The sequence below is a fragment of the Eumetopias jubatus genome, unplaced genomic scaffold, assembly GCF_037043125.1.
Source record: "Eumetopias jubatus isolate StellerSeaLion01/CBP00866 unplaced genomic scaffold, mEumJub1_p1.0 scaffold_3, whole genome shotgun sequence".
NCBI lineage: Eukaryota > Metazoa > Chordata > Mammalia > Carnivora > Otariidae > Eumetopias > Eumetopias jubatus.
Genome location: NW_028274809.1, coordinates 51,628,618 through 51,644,407, shown reverse-complemented (window position 1 = coordinate 51,644,407; position 15,790 = coordinate 51,628,618).

Here is a 15,790-nt window from a genome sequence, read left to right as displayed (position 1 = left end):
GAGAAATCTGAGTACCATGAGAGGTGAAATATAGAATTTCACAGCATTTAGTGTTACTATTTTGTTTTATAATATAGGAAGGAGCATATCAAAATATTTATTCTTACAGTAAAGTAGTAGGGAAGTTTTGTTTTATTGATGTGACTAGCATGAATTCAGAAAGGAACAAAAAGTCTCCTCTTAAAGTAGAACTAATATAGTTCTAATTTAGTATAACATGCAGTTCCATTCCTACCAACATTTAAGATTAGCTTGTACTTAGCTAGCTCTTAATAGAAGCAAATACTAAATAATTCTTAAAGCCTTAAAATATGCACTAAGGCTTATTGAACCTTACTTTTGAACATTATTTCCTATTAGGGAGTTTTACACTTGAGTACAAATATCTGGCTCTTTTCTTTAGAAACATCCTCCTTGGACAAGATGTGCTATAATTCTATTATATGTAATATAAAATTGTACCAATGATAATAGATTCTCACCAGTTCTACATACAGGTGAATTAAATATAGATTTTCTGGAAGACATACATAACTTCAAACTATTGCCTGCCCCTTGATTTTCTACTCTTAAGATATTTGACTTTAGAGAAACTAAAACCCAGACTTCCCTTTATTAGTGCTAGAAATTTTAGGGCAATTTAATTTGGAGAATAAAATAAAGAACTGATGTAGATAAATGAAACACAAATGTATAGTAAATTTAGAGATTGTTTTTTTAAAATGAAACTATATTTTAACTGTCAGAATGCTTTGCTTTTAGTTTTTATTTTGAAGTATTTGAACTATTGAAAAATAATGAGATCTTTTCCTTAAAGACCCCAAATTCAACATTTTTCTAAAAAGGCTTATGCAACCAACTTTCAAGTGTCTTTTTATGACCGTACTATAATTCTTGCAGGCCTTATCAATAGTAAGAGCTTAATGGGTGGCTTCTAGCCCAAAAACTCATTCTATATCTTCTGAGCATTACCTTTATTTACTCATTTTTCCTTATTTTGCTTAATTAAACCAAATAAAAACATTGATGACCTACTAAATTCAAGGCATGAATACAGTTTGAAAGAAAATCTTACTTGACATTCTCCGTTAGTTTGGTGCTAGACACTTTTTCCTCAAAATCTGGTCAATAGGGACAAGGTTGAATAGAGCCAAGATAAAGAATTGTAGTTTATTTGTCCAGTTTCTTCTTCTACATCAGTGGTTTCAATAGCTTTCTAGCAAGTTCCCTTTAAGAAGAAACACAGTGTCATAATAGACATAAAATCTCAATTGCTAAGTATTCGATAAATGTTCCTTTTTTTATTTTTCCCTTATCTTACTTCTTTATCCTTCCCTTCTACTTCAGGCTTTCTCAAATCAAAATCACTATTCTCACCCTTGCCAGGCTTCCCCCCTCCCCCAATAATAGTGCTTTTAAAGCTGGCTGATGTTGGTTCTGCAGAAGGAGGGAAACAAAGTATGACTAGGAGTCTCTCACTGCTTCTCCAGGCAAAAAAAAATTCTCCTTTGATTCATCTCAGACCTCATTTGCTTTTTGACATTTCTTTAAGTGGTATGTTAAAACACTGGCTGGTGTCAGGCGCCTGGGTGGCTCAGTTGGTTAAGCGACTGCCTTCAGCTCAGGTCATGATCCTGGAGTCCCGGGATCGAGTCCCACCTCGGGCTTCCTGCTCAGCAGGGAGTCTGCTTCTCCCTCTGACCCTCTTCCCTCTCATGCTTCTATCTCTCATTCTCTCTCTCTCTCAAATAAATAAATAAAATCTTAAAAAAAAAAAACACTGGCTGGTGTCACTAAAATGATAATTATACTGTAGTTCCACATTATGATCTTCATTAGTTTACAAGTTCCTGAGTATCAGAAACAAAATCTCAGTACTCAATTCCTATCTGGGTCAGAGTACAACATAACTATTTATTGAATGAATAAAAAGGTGCATGGACTGAATGATTCTTTTTTTTTTTTTAAAGATTTTATTTATTTGACAGAGACACAGCAAGAGAGGGAACACAAGCAGGGGGAGTGGGAGAGGGAGAAGCAGGTTTCCCGCGGAGCGGGAAGCCCCATGCGGGGCTCAATCCCAGGACCCTGGGATCATGCCGAAGACAGACGCTTAACAAATGAGCCACCCAGGTGCCCCCGACTGAATGATTCTTGATTTAACTGTATTTAAAATTTTATGTAACGTTTTAGTAATGAGGGCACTGTGGTAAAAACAAACTAAATTTTCAATAACTTGTCTAAATATACTACCTTTATTTGCAAAGTTTAATTCACTAGAACTAACTTTATTTAACAATATTTCTAAAATTATATGTCTATATACATACATATACACATACACACATACACATGAGTTAAATGGGTTTTTTTAATTGAGATTTTCATGTTATAAATCTAATTTGTAAAATGAAAAATTTTGGCAGAAAGATTAGTAGCATCAAAAACTGTTTTGATTAAGCCAAACTGACAGGTAAGGGACTTTTATGTTGATAGCTGAGTCAAGTTTATCTGCTGGGGAAGCCAGGAGTTCTTAAAAAATTATAGACAGCAGTTAGATTTAAGTACTCTGCAGTTAAAAGCAGCCACAGTTTATTTAACAGGTTGCTTGGAATCAAATAGTACTTACTGTTTTGGTATTTTGCCTGACTTTTTCCATTTATGAATGAATCAGTGCCTCATAGAAATAGTTTTAAAATATAGTCAAAATAAAATGTCCCAAGTTCACCAATATATTTTATTAACTAGAATGATAGTACTCTTTAATGGTATTTTCCTGATACTGAGTTTGTGTATTTCTTCACACATTCTGTAAATGAACACCCATCAAAACAAATATCTATGATATTTATACCAGATTGTTTCTGCGTAGGAACACTATGTTACACTGCTTGCTTTCTTGAAGGAAACAAAAGATTAGAAGTTGTGAATGTTGAATACAAACTTTGGTTTCTTTTTTTGAAATGCTACCTCAAACTAGAATTTTCAAAAGTGAAATTTACTGATAATAATACAAAGCAGAATCTAGGTAAACCAAAAAAAAAAAAAAAAGTTCAAATCTATAACCAACCTTCAGTACTAATTTTTATCAAACATCAACCAATTTTTATCCTAAGAAAATATCTAAAAGTATGACCCAATACAACAATAGAACACCAAAATAGGCATGAATTTTTTTTCATTTGTTTTGAGTGTGGTGCTTTGTAATTTCTATGAATGGTCTCTGAAGATCAAGTTCATTGTTTTTGTTTTTAAAGATTTTATTTATTTATTTGACAGAGAGAGACACAGTGAGAGAGGGAACACAAGCAGGGAGAGTGGGAGAGGGAGAAGCAGGCTTCCCCCTGAGCAGGGAGCCCTATACAGGGCTAGATCCCAGGACCCTGGGATCATGACCTGAGCCTACGGCCAACACTTAACGACTGAGCCACCCAGGTGCCCCGATCAAGTTCACTGTTTTTAAGGTTGAGGAAAGGACTTGCTAAAGCTGAACAGAGACAAGATGGCAGAGCCAAGGCCAGGGTTTCTGCAGTTTCTACAAAGGGCCTCCAGAGTTTCTCCAAGGAGCCACAAGAGCCACTGGTGAGGCTGTGGAAGGGTTAGGCAGGTAGTACACTCAAGTTCCCCTTACACACTGCAATCTCTTTAACAAGAGTTGCTCAGTTAGCATCTCTTTGACATATTTGAAATTCTGGGTAAGAATGAGATTAAAAAGAAAAGAAGAATTCTGTTCCTAAAAAAATAAATGTGAAAACCACTGTATTATCTCATGCACCACGGGAAGAAAAGAGGGGGCATATTATGGGGACCCAAATTTGAAATGATGTCCCTGTTAGTAACTACTGTGAGAAACACCTAGAAATTGCATTTCAAAATAAGGGAAAAGGGGTTCTGAATATAGTTTCTGTACAATAAAACTTTTATTATTTTTCTTTTTTTATATACCTTGGTTATTGACATGATGGTTCTAGAAGTTTGCATCCTACAGAAATGAACAATGAATAAACAAAGTTTGGTAGAGGAACTTCCAATGTGTTTCAGAATACAAGGGCAGGTGGAACCTACAGAAAAACATAAGAATAAGCTAACAGAAATCAGAATGATGAAATGCTGTATGGACATATTGACAGTAAGAGCACCATATGGGCAAAACACTCAAAAAAGTTTTCTGGAAATGAGGTGCTCAAGTAAGAGTAGAGATAAAGGAAATGACATTCCTGGTGCAGGGAACAACAGAGCTGAGGAGGGGAAAGCATGTTTATTGAAGAGAAAGATCCAAATGGAGAGGAGTGTTTGTGTCCGTGATATATAAGCTTGAATTGGTAAAATGGGGTTATTTTGAAGAAGTACTTTGAAGGCAATAGAAGAGGACACTGAATTTAAAGTATGCAAAAGCGGCAATGGGTACTACCTTTGGTACTCAACAAGTGTTTTAGAGCTAATAAGCTGGCAATGTATTCGGCAAGGCACTTTTCTGTAGTGTCTTAAATTACTGGTGGTGGAAGTATCAAAAGATGCTAGACTGTCTTCATAGATTTATTTTAAAGATTTATTTATTTGAGAGAGAGAGTTTGTGTGTGTGCATGCAAGGGGAGGAGGGGCAAAAGGAGAAAATCTTCAAGCTGACTCACCGGTCAGTGTAGAGCTCCACCCAGGGTTTGATCTCATGACTCATGAGGTCATGACCTGAGCCGAAACCAAGAGTTGGACACTTAACTGACTGAGCTACCTAGGCACTCCTGTGTTCATAGATTAAAATCACATACGCAACAATGGACACACACAGACATTTTATACTTTTGCAATTGTGCTGGCAAAAAAAAAATAAAAAGTAACTTAGGCATACACCATGACCTAATCTACCTCTTGTGCATCAGATTTATATATGACATATAGTTTTTAGTTTTTATCATACTTTTTTTTTTTGAGAGAGAGTGCACATGATCAGGTGGGGGAGGGAGGGGAAGAACAGAGGGAGAGGGAGAAAGAATCCCAAGCAGACTCCATGCCCATGCAGGGCTGGATCCCACGACCCTGAGATCATGACCTGAGCTGAAATCAAGAGTCAGATGCTTAACCGACTGTGCCACCAGGGCGCCCCTATCATCCCCCCTCTTTTTAAAGATTTTATTTATTTGAGAGAGAGTGAGAGAGTGAGCATAAGCAGGAGTGGGGGAGAGGCAGAGGGAGAGGGAGAAGCAGACTCCCCCCTGAGCAGGATGCACAATGTGGGGCTCAATCACAGGACCCTGAGATCATGACCTGAGCTGAAGGCAGCCACTCAACCAACTGAGTCACCTAGGCACCCCCCTATCATCCCTTTTTAAAGCATCTGGAAAATAAGAAATTTTGCTTGATAGTAAATGCTCTGGGTTTGAGAAATATTTGAAATAGTCTCTCCTAGGGTAGTGTAGAAATATTTGTATACATTAGAAAAATAATGGATATTATTAGACAATTAAAATTGAGGAAAGAACGTTCTTAGGAAAATTTGAATTAAACGACTCTGGAGAGGGCGCCTGCGTGGCTCAGTTGGTTAAGCGACTGCCTCCGGCTCAGGTCATGATCCTGGAGTCCTGGGATCGAGTCCCACATCGGGCTCCCCCTGCTCTATGGGGAGCCTGCTTCTCCCTCTGCCTCTGCCTGCCACTCCCCCTGCTTGTGCTCACTCTGTCTCTCCCTCTCTATGTCAAATAAATAAATAAAATATTAAAAAAAAATGACTCTGGAGAAGTGTTCTTTTCCATTTATAGCTTTTCTTTCTGTTTCTTCACTATGCAAGATGTGGAGACAAAATTTTACCTAGTATATTAAAATAAGTAATATAAAAAAGTAATCAATGAACTGGAAACATCCTTCCAAAGTCAACTCAATAAATGGTCTTTAGAAAGAGTTTATAGTATGATTATTAATTTTTAGGGGAAAACATAAACCATTTTTTAAAGTAATACATCCTAAAAAAATAAAAAGAATAAAAGTAATATATCCTGTATATACATAAAATAAATCTCAAATGAAAATTATCTCACAAAAAAAGATTTTTAAACTTCTAAATATGTTTTTTCAATCTCTAGTGTCTTCAGACCACCCAGCTGAAATGTTACATGTTTCCTCCCCTCCTTTCTTTTTCTTTTCCCAAGTTCATTGTGGAGGTCTATGGCTATGCATGCACACACATGCCATGGTTTTCCTTTCTAAAATCTGGTACAGAGAAAAAAAATTTTTTTAAAGATTTTGTTTATTTGACAGAGAGAGAGAATGAGAGAGAGAAAGAGCACATGAGAGCGGGGAGGGCCAGAGGGAGAAGCAGACTCACTGCTGAGCAGGGAGCCCGATCTCCGGGACTCGATCCCGGGACTCCAGGATCATGACCTGAGCCGAAGGAAGCCGCTTAACTGACTGAGCCACCCAGGTGCCCCGAAAATTATTTTTTTAAGGAGCAAATTTTTTTCCTTCTTGGGAGTTACCTGTTTTTGCTGGATAAATACTGTGATATGCTTGTTGAGAGGTGTGCATAGGAAGTCTGTCAGTAGATATGCTTGAGTGAGAATACTGGTAACTGGACAGTATTCTAAAATGAATGGCTTCTATAACTGCAGTGTTTTTGTTTTTCTTAGAAAGCAGGCTTGCAAGGAGAGCTGAACTGCATTTGAATAAGACTCTTAGGAGAGGGAGGAGAGGAGAGTGGTGAGATGGCTGGTTTCAGATCAGAACATAGTTTTGAAGAGTACTGATATGCCAGATAATGTTGATTATAAAGGTTTCAGTAACCTCATTCCATTTCCCAGCTCTGAAAACTGACTTCTGCTGCTCTGGTCTTGTGCAGCTAGATCTGTCTTGTGCATGAGCATGGGGAAAAAGCAAAGGCTTCTTGATCTAATAACCTCTGGATCACTCACAGGCAGAAGTGTGCACACACTCGTAGAACTGTGCACACATGCACACAAATATATATCACCACATACCAGGGTTCTTGTCTGTTAGCATAAGCCATTTTCCCATTGACCAGGGGCGGTCAGTTCATGTAAAGATCACTCCGTTCTCCAATCACTGTGGTTACACTCATGGTAAAAAAAAAAAAAAAACAATTTTAAGAGCATGCACAAACTGATTCAGACCTCTGATAAGCCACTGGAAACAGATGGAAAATACCAGCTTTTGGTGCTTCTAGGACCACACAGCCTGTGAATATAATCATTTAGAAATTTTCCATCATTTATCTTGTTTTCTTTTGCCCAAGATTACTTTGTACTTTTAGGATATTAAGAATTAAAGCTATATATTTATATGGATAAAAGACTTCATTCTAATTTCTCTTTGTAACTCAAGAAATATCACATCAAAATTGTTTTATTACTGTTTTTCATTATGGTGGTATTATGAATATAATTCTGCTAATTCTTAAAACAAATAACTGCTGTCAGAAGAAGCCCTTTGTTACATAATTAACTTTAACACTAGATAATTTTTGTTGTATGGCCTTATTGTCAGGTGCCTATCTTTATTTCACATCTACTTTTGTTCTAATAACTAATATTTTCTGAACTAGAATAGATCTTAGAGATTATCTAATCCAGCTAAACTGTGCAGAGAAAGACGTTTCGTGTTATACATTTCACGAAAATAACTTTTATGAAGTACTACACAAAGATGGAAAACTTTGAATTCTGAAAACATAGATGTATTTCATACTAAAAGAACTTTCACAAAGAAACCTTTTGAAAATACTAATTAGAATTTGTAAGTTGATACTTAGGGATGAACAATATGTGTATTGACTTGCTCAATGAGAGGGCTGACAAAACTGCATTAGTTAGGATGCCTTTGGCTGTAAGTAACAGAAAATGCAATAAGAACTGGCTTAACACTAAGGAAGATTTATCTGATACTAAAATGTTTTGAGTTAAGGTGGTCACAGAGTTGGCTAATTCAGCAGCTCAATTACTTCATCAATGACAGGATCTAACTTTCCATTTTGTCATCCTGAGTATCTAGGGTTGTGAGATTAAATACAGGACATCAAGTTAAATCTGAATTTTAGTTAAATGATATATATCCCTTGTGATATTATTCATTATCTGAAATCTCATATTTAGCTGGGTCCCTGCATTCCTGTTTCCTAAATCTGGGAAACTTATTAGCATCTTGGTTTTTCTTTCTAGGCTAGCTCCACTTATGGTCACAAGATGGCTGCCTTATCTCTTGGTGTCATATGTAGATGCCACTATCCAGTGGCATAATAAGGATTCTGTTGGTAAGGAAGGTGGAGGAGTGGTGGTTTGGTAGGTAACCAGCAATATAGGTCTCCAAGGGCAAATCTGAATTTTTGTTGATTGAAACATAATTTCCTCTAATATTAAGTAGTTAATTATATCATAGTACTAATTCAGCCTGCCTTCTGGTTCAGGGGTTAGGATTTCTTTTCTGTAAACATTTATTTTTTGTCTTTGAGTCTCTTTGTTGGAACTGGGAAAGCCCCTATCACTGCATCTAAAATAACAAATTTTATTGAGTATTCTGAACTAAGGGAGGAGTATGGCTCATTTGCACATTTCCCCTTTCCACATGCCACTATTCCTAGGGCACATGTAAGAGGTTCTCCATGTTCATGGTTGCTGGTTCTTTCCTCCTCCTCTATGTCAGTTGATCACAGTATGCATGGCCAAATTATATCTCGGTTTCCTATGTTCTCTTCCTCCTTCCACTTTCCCACCTTTGAAAACTTAAAATATCCATAGGGCCATATTTGTACTTAAATGATAATGCTTTTATATGGGCTAGATAAACTAATCTGTGTTAATATTTACTTTACTAATGTGTTGGACCTCTGAGGTAACTTAAAGCTTTAATCATTTCAACAGTTCAACCTCTTTAAAAAGCTCTTCAGGAAAGCTGCCAATTTAGGCATCTTAGTGCCATGGCACTTTTGGCTTCCCTATCACACTCCCAGAGGCAGGTGGCTACAGGAAAGGTTGGCCTATATGACTGTACTTCTTGGAGTATGTTCATTTTGTCTGTCTGATCTCTCTTATGCCATCTTTCATTCTCTCAACACATTCACATTGCAATCCACTGGTTTCTGCAGCCGTTTTCTCCACCCCATTTCCTGTCTCATCTTGAGTGATTCATAAGTGACTTCAGTATTTATAGATGTGCCCCACCCAACACCCTAGACTCATCATTTCTTGACCTCTTCTGCTGCACAGGCCTTTAACTTATTTGGATTTCAGTGATCTCCTACCAGTGCCATACTCCAATGCTACCTACCCCTCCCCAGCAACTCTTTACCCTTCTTAATGACACTTCACAATGTTATTCTCTTATTCTGAGTTCCTGCTGTTTTCAATGATCCCTCTTCCTTATTTCTATCAAACTATTTGATTTCAAAGGAGCCTAAACCTTAAGAATATAACAAAGATTCAAGTCCCTGAACCCCTACATGACCTGGATTCTTTCCCTCCTGCCCTATGTCTTCCATCTAACCCTGCATCCTATGGCTTATCTCATCAACTAATCTCAACTTCCATTACACTCAACCTCTGAGCTCCTATCCTGCATGGGTGTAAAGTTTTGTCTTTTGAAATTCAACACCTATGTACCTAAACCTGCTAAGTGAAGTTAGGCCACTGCCATCAATCAGCACTGTAAAGGAGTTAAGAGCATGGACTCTGGAGCTAGACCACAGAAGCTCAGTTTCAGGATCCTCCACTTACTGGCTGGGTACCCTTAGAAAAATAGCATAATCACTTTGCGCCTCATTTTCTTCATCTGCAAAGACGGAATAATAGTCAAGCATATCTCACAGACATATAATGAATAAATGAGCTGATATTTATAAGGTGCTTAGAGGGGTATATAATGATTAAATAAATATTTTACTTCTCCCCTATAGTATTGTTTCCATTTTTAATAACAACTATGCCAAACCTTTACTCTTTTAAATTCTCCAACCAGCTCATGATCCTTTTCTTCAGCGATGATCTGGCCTAATTCTCAGAGCATATGTAGGACATCAGGTGTGAATTCCTTTAAATTATCTTCCCCTGGGGTGCCTGGGTTGTTCAGTTGGTTAAGCGTCTGCCTTTGGCTCAGGTCATGATCCCAGGGTCCTGGAATTGAGTCCTACATCAGGCTCCCTGCTCAGCGTGGAGTCTGTTTCTCCCTCTCCCTCTGCCTGCCTCTCCCCCTGCTTGTGTTCTCTCTCTGTCAAATAAATAAAATCTTTAAAAAAATTATCTTACCCTGAAAATTTAACTACATTGGTACATTGTATCTCTTTCCAATCTAAAATTAAGAAATGACCTAAATGAAATAAATTTTCCTCCTTCTCAAGATCTTATCCCTCAAATACCTAACCTTTTCTGTGTATATTTAACCTTTTTCTGTCTACTTGCTCTTGTCTTTAACCAATAAACATGGTTTATTCCTCAAAAAAATAACCAGAAATCCTTCTTCAACTCTGTATTTCCTTTTAGCTATTTTCCTATCTTTATCGTTCTCTTCATTAGATGTCCATATTTACTGTTTCTATCTTTACCTCTCTCATGACTTGACAAATGACAGTAATTATAAGAAGGTCTAATATTAAAATTAAGTGGAAATAAACTCAGAGGGGTCAAAGCTTTAGAAACTGATTTTTCCCCAACCTTTTCCAGACACAGATAATCATGATCTTGAATGGTCATATATCTATATAGTGGTTTTCTTGCTCTTTTGTTCTATCTTAACCAATTAATTGTTTTAGTTTGACTGCCCCTGCTGTTTCCTGTTTCCCTCTTCTAAAAAGAAACCGGCCCCGGAGAGTCCTACTACAATCAAGGCTTCACTGTTCACCATTCCACTGCAATTATTATCAAGGGCAGCAATAACATCTGTACTGCCAGACCCAGAGGTCAATTCTCAGTCTTCATCTTAATCAACTTCTCAGGAAGTTGGTAGAGTTGATCATTTCCTCCTCTTTTGAACCCTTTTTTCAGTAGCCTTCAAGATACCACTTCTCTTAGTTCTCTTCCCACTTTGCTGGTTGCACTAATTGATCTTTCTTAGCCTCTTTTGCGGATTCTCCTCATTTATTTGTCTTCAAAATGTGGAAAACTCCAAGCACTATCCTCAGACATCTCTTCTTACCATTCTTCACCAATTCCCCCCTGCTGGCCCCAATTAGTTTTTTAGCTGTAGATACTATTTATATGCTGATGACTCTTAAATTTATATTCCAGTCCAGATTTTTCCCTTGAATTCTATATTCATGTATCTAAATGCCTGCACAACATATCCCCTTGGATGTCTACCAGGCTTTCAAACTTAGTACATTTGACAAACTTTTGTTTCTCCCCAAACTTCTCCACTCTTAGTCTTCTCCACCTCAGCCAGGGAGAGTGTGTAAACTTAAGAGGGAAACTCTCAAGAACACAACAATAAAGCTGGTAAAAGAATGAAAACCAGTGAAGGGGACTGAGAAGTAGAAGAGGAAACTGTAAGATCAAGAAAGAAATGAGAGGAATAGTCAGTCCTGCAAAAGCTATAAAGATAACTATAAATTGAGTGCTGAAAAGGATCCAGAGGATTTAGCATTTTAGAAGTCATTGACGACTACTGCTTTGAGATATTGGGAATAGTTTACTTGGGAAATAGAAACATGGCTGTCTAGTGTTAGTGAGTCCAAGCACACACATACCTTATAATATTTAAGCCAAACTTTCATCCAGAGTTTCAGCTCTGTACTGTATTTTTGAATGCTTGGGGCTACATTTCCATCAGTATGATTTATAAGAACCTCATATCTAATATGTCCTATAATGAACTCATTTCCTTTCCTCTCTCTTGTTTTCCTTACTCCTAAACAAATTAATGCCAAATACCAAATTTTCCTAAATTCTCTATCATGTCAAATAACACCAATACCTATCCATGCACCTACAAGTAGAAAAAACCTTGAAGATCATTCTGTTTCTTTCTTCCCACCCCTTTCCAATTTGTCAAATCTGATTGCAGCCCCTATTTCCACCAGTCTAACTTGAGTCTGTATTAACCTCTGTATCCCCAAGCCCCATACTAATAAGCCTCCTAACTGGTCCTTTGCCTAACAACTTCCCATGTCTGACTCTTTCAGCTAGATAGTTACTAGTTATCTTTCAATAAAGCACTTTAGTTAAAAACTGAAAGGTGCCTCTAACTTCCCACTTGCAATAACACAATTTTAGGATAGCACATCAAGGCCTTTGAAATTTGGCTCTTACCTACCATTTCCAACCTCACTTTATGACAGTTCCTCACTTGACTTAACATAATCAAACTGAAGTACATTGTGGGGGGTTTGCAAATATTTCCCATACTTCTATCTCTGAAGTAAATAGCTAGAGTTTTCAAAGTTCAAATAACTTTTTCTCCCTAAATTGTAAATGCAATTTCAAAAAGTTTGGAAAATAAAAGAAAAAGCATAATATTGTCGTTGTAATGGAACAGCTTTATTTCCCTCCTAATATTCCTCTATGGATATATATGTTTAGTAAACATAATTTTGCATAATATTCTTACATATTTAGCTATTCCTTGTCATAGTGCAGAAAAAGAATATAAAAAATTATATTATTTTGAGAAAAGAAAAAAATAGAAGAAGAAGAAAAAAAAGGGTGGGGACAAAACAGAGCTATGAATAAGGTTTAGGATGCATACCATGATGACCTACTCATCTACCATGGCTGAGCCACACATTTGGCTTTCAATTTTCTAGTAACCAATGTTAAAAACAGAAACTTTGTTAGTTATCCAAATCCCAGTGCCCAGGAGATTAGAATAAAATGTCCCAGTAATTTCAACTCATCTTGGAACAAATATTGTAAAAAGATATTTCTTCTAAGTTTCTCCTAAAGAGAACACAGGGTGATGTACTTAACAACTTCTGGGAAGACTCCTTATTAGAAAAAATGCATCTCGTTTCACATCATTGCTCATATTGACAATCAATATAGACAGATGCCATTTTACAAATCAGAGAGATTTTCTAAAAACCATCTTTTTGGAAATCATTTGGTACTACTGAGGCAGCCAGGTCTTTGCTGGTCTGCTTTAAAGAATGGCTAAATATTAACATATTGAAATACTCACATATAATATATATTAGTCACAGTAGTGGCGGAATTTTACCCTTCAGAAAAACTTTCTGAATATTGTTTCTCTTTAAAATAGAATTTTAAATAGTTCTTAGGTAAGAGGTGAAATCTTAAAACTTCAGGTCTCCTATTAGGCAATTAAGGCTTACTTGGAAGACCAGATTTTAGGTTAAGAAGCAACAATTCTCTCTTCTTGATCAAGAGTGTGATGCCCCCTGGGAAAGTTCTCTGAGTACAAGAATGTGGCTGGGCCAGGGATGCTACAGTCTTGGGTTTTTGTATCTAACAGAATACAGGATGTTATCCTAGAAGGACTCAAAAATTAGTTGAATAATATACTCAAGTTTGCAGAGATTCTCACTGTCCCCAACCTTGAGTCCTCTCCAGAAAGATGGCTAGGTGCAGCTACAAATTTTGGGCCAGAAGTATCACCTTTACTGATAAATTGTAATATTACATCCCCTTAGAAGCCTAGATACTAAAATTTTTGTTTTTATATTCTCCAAGTTTTTCAGAACATTTGATAAGACAAAAGCAGTTTTTCTACCTTTACCTTTATCAATGGCTTTGAGATCTGGATCTTTGTCCCTAATTAATTCTGTCACTAACTAGATAGCCAACCTTGAGCAGTCTACTTAAAGTTTCTGAGCTTAGTTTCCCTCCCTTTGTAAAATGAGGGAGTTGTAGTAGGTAATTGGCTCCCTAGGATTCCTTCCAGTTCTGAGTCACACTGACCCTCTGCCCATCAGCTATACGTGAAGAACCTCCTCAGTCTGAAGAGAGCAAGTGATTACTAATGTTTCTCTAACAGTGGATCTGGAGTACCAGGAGACAGTCACACGTCTTAGGTGAGAGCGTAGACTTTGCAGGGGAAAAGTCCTGGTTCCACTCTGCCACTTATTAGTCCATGGCCTGGGGCAAGTATTAACCTCTCTGAAGCTCAGCTTCCCTAACTATAGAGTTGTTGTATTAAATGAGACACTGTAAATCCAATCCTAAGTACAGTGTCTGGCACAAAGCAAGTGCTCAATCAAAAGTATCCATTTTCAACGTTGTTATTTCCTTGGGTCCCCTGAAATAATTGTTCTTCTACCACCACTTCTCCAAATTAAATATCAGCACTATTAGAATAATTACAGTAGTTAAAGGTTTTAAGGTGCCAACTTGGCTGACTAGTAAAAAAAAACTGGAAAGACACAGGCTCAGGGGATTTTTAAAAAATTAACCAAAACAACCTGTGTGTTGACCTTTACCCTGTAGTTCTTTTATATAATAACAGTCTATTAATAAACAGAACTTTAAGCTGTTTGATTTAGTGCTAATGTAATCCAGGCCAAATATGCTACCTTTCTTGCCTGCTCCAGAGAAATTTTAATGGAGGTTTGTTTCATTTTTCTGTTGGATTTGAAATAAGATTGTGGGGAAGTTCTTAGTTTTGGGTTCCCATCAATAGATATTTAGTCCCTTTAACTTTTGATCATTTGTTGATTATATTTAAATACAACTAAATGTGATAAAATCATTCTTAGATAGTTGAGATAAGCTTTGAAGGCTGTATAAGTACTTATTTTATAATTTAGAAACAATTGCCTAACCATGAAAGAAAAGGAAAAAATTCCCCAAATGTGGGAAACCAGAGTTCTTGGCTATGCTCTTAAACTACAGCAGGAAATATGTGTTTGTTTATTATGACCCTAGTGCTTTCATAGCCAGATTAACTTTCACAGAGTTTTCATTCCATTTAACCAATAATTGTCACCCTGACTTGTGGAAACTGACAATTTGCAGGGAGTTCAAGGAGAACATTTGCATAGTTCCATCTAGTAGAACCTGGCTTGTCCCCGCAGCTATGAGGCAGATCCTTTGTGAGCAATTCTAACTGTAGGGCCGCCTACAGGGTGTGTCAATTACCACACAGTAACTTGCTGGGTCAACCTGTGTTAAAGGTGGCTTTCATGGCCTATTAAATTTTATAGCAAAGGATTTCTGAATTATCATTATATGTTTAAGAATCTCTCTTTATTGATTTTTTCTAGGTTTCTCCTCATTCATGAGATGTGAGCCTCAACTGATTTGTACCAAGTTGTGGAACAGTAATTCCTTGTATTTCTGCTAAAAAGTTCTCTGCAGGATAAAGGGTGAGTAATATGTTATATAGATAGATAAAGAAGAATCTACACTGATTCATAAATCTTGAATACCTGATTGTTAAATGTCTAAAATGTATCAAGCCATTGTATAGACTTTCATTATATTAATTCAATTTCAAAAGTTTTTTAGGAATTAGCTTATTATTTTCTGTCTCTATAGCTCTATTTCCTTTAATATTTTATTGTTTAACTCTCATGGAACTTCTCTTATTTTAAAAGCAATTTTAAAGACCTGTATACTAAATTTATATACAACTTTCTAAAAAATGCCTATAGTTATTATTAATTTGTCAAAATTGATTTAATTAGCATAAAGAGATTATTCAGTGGATACATCTTATAGCTTCTGAATTTAAGAATGACAAAAAGGGGGACTTAACTGATGCTAAGATATAAGGGATCTGCTGGTTCTACTCAGTATCACAGTGGTGGTTGAATTGAAGTGTCCTTATTTTGATGTCCCACCTGCTCAATCTTAGATTTTTTGGTCAGTGATGGTAAGAAAAATTGGTAGAGTTAAATGTAAGG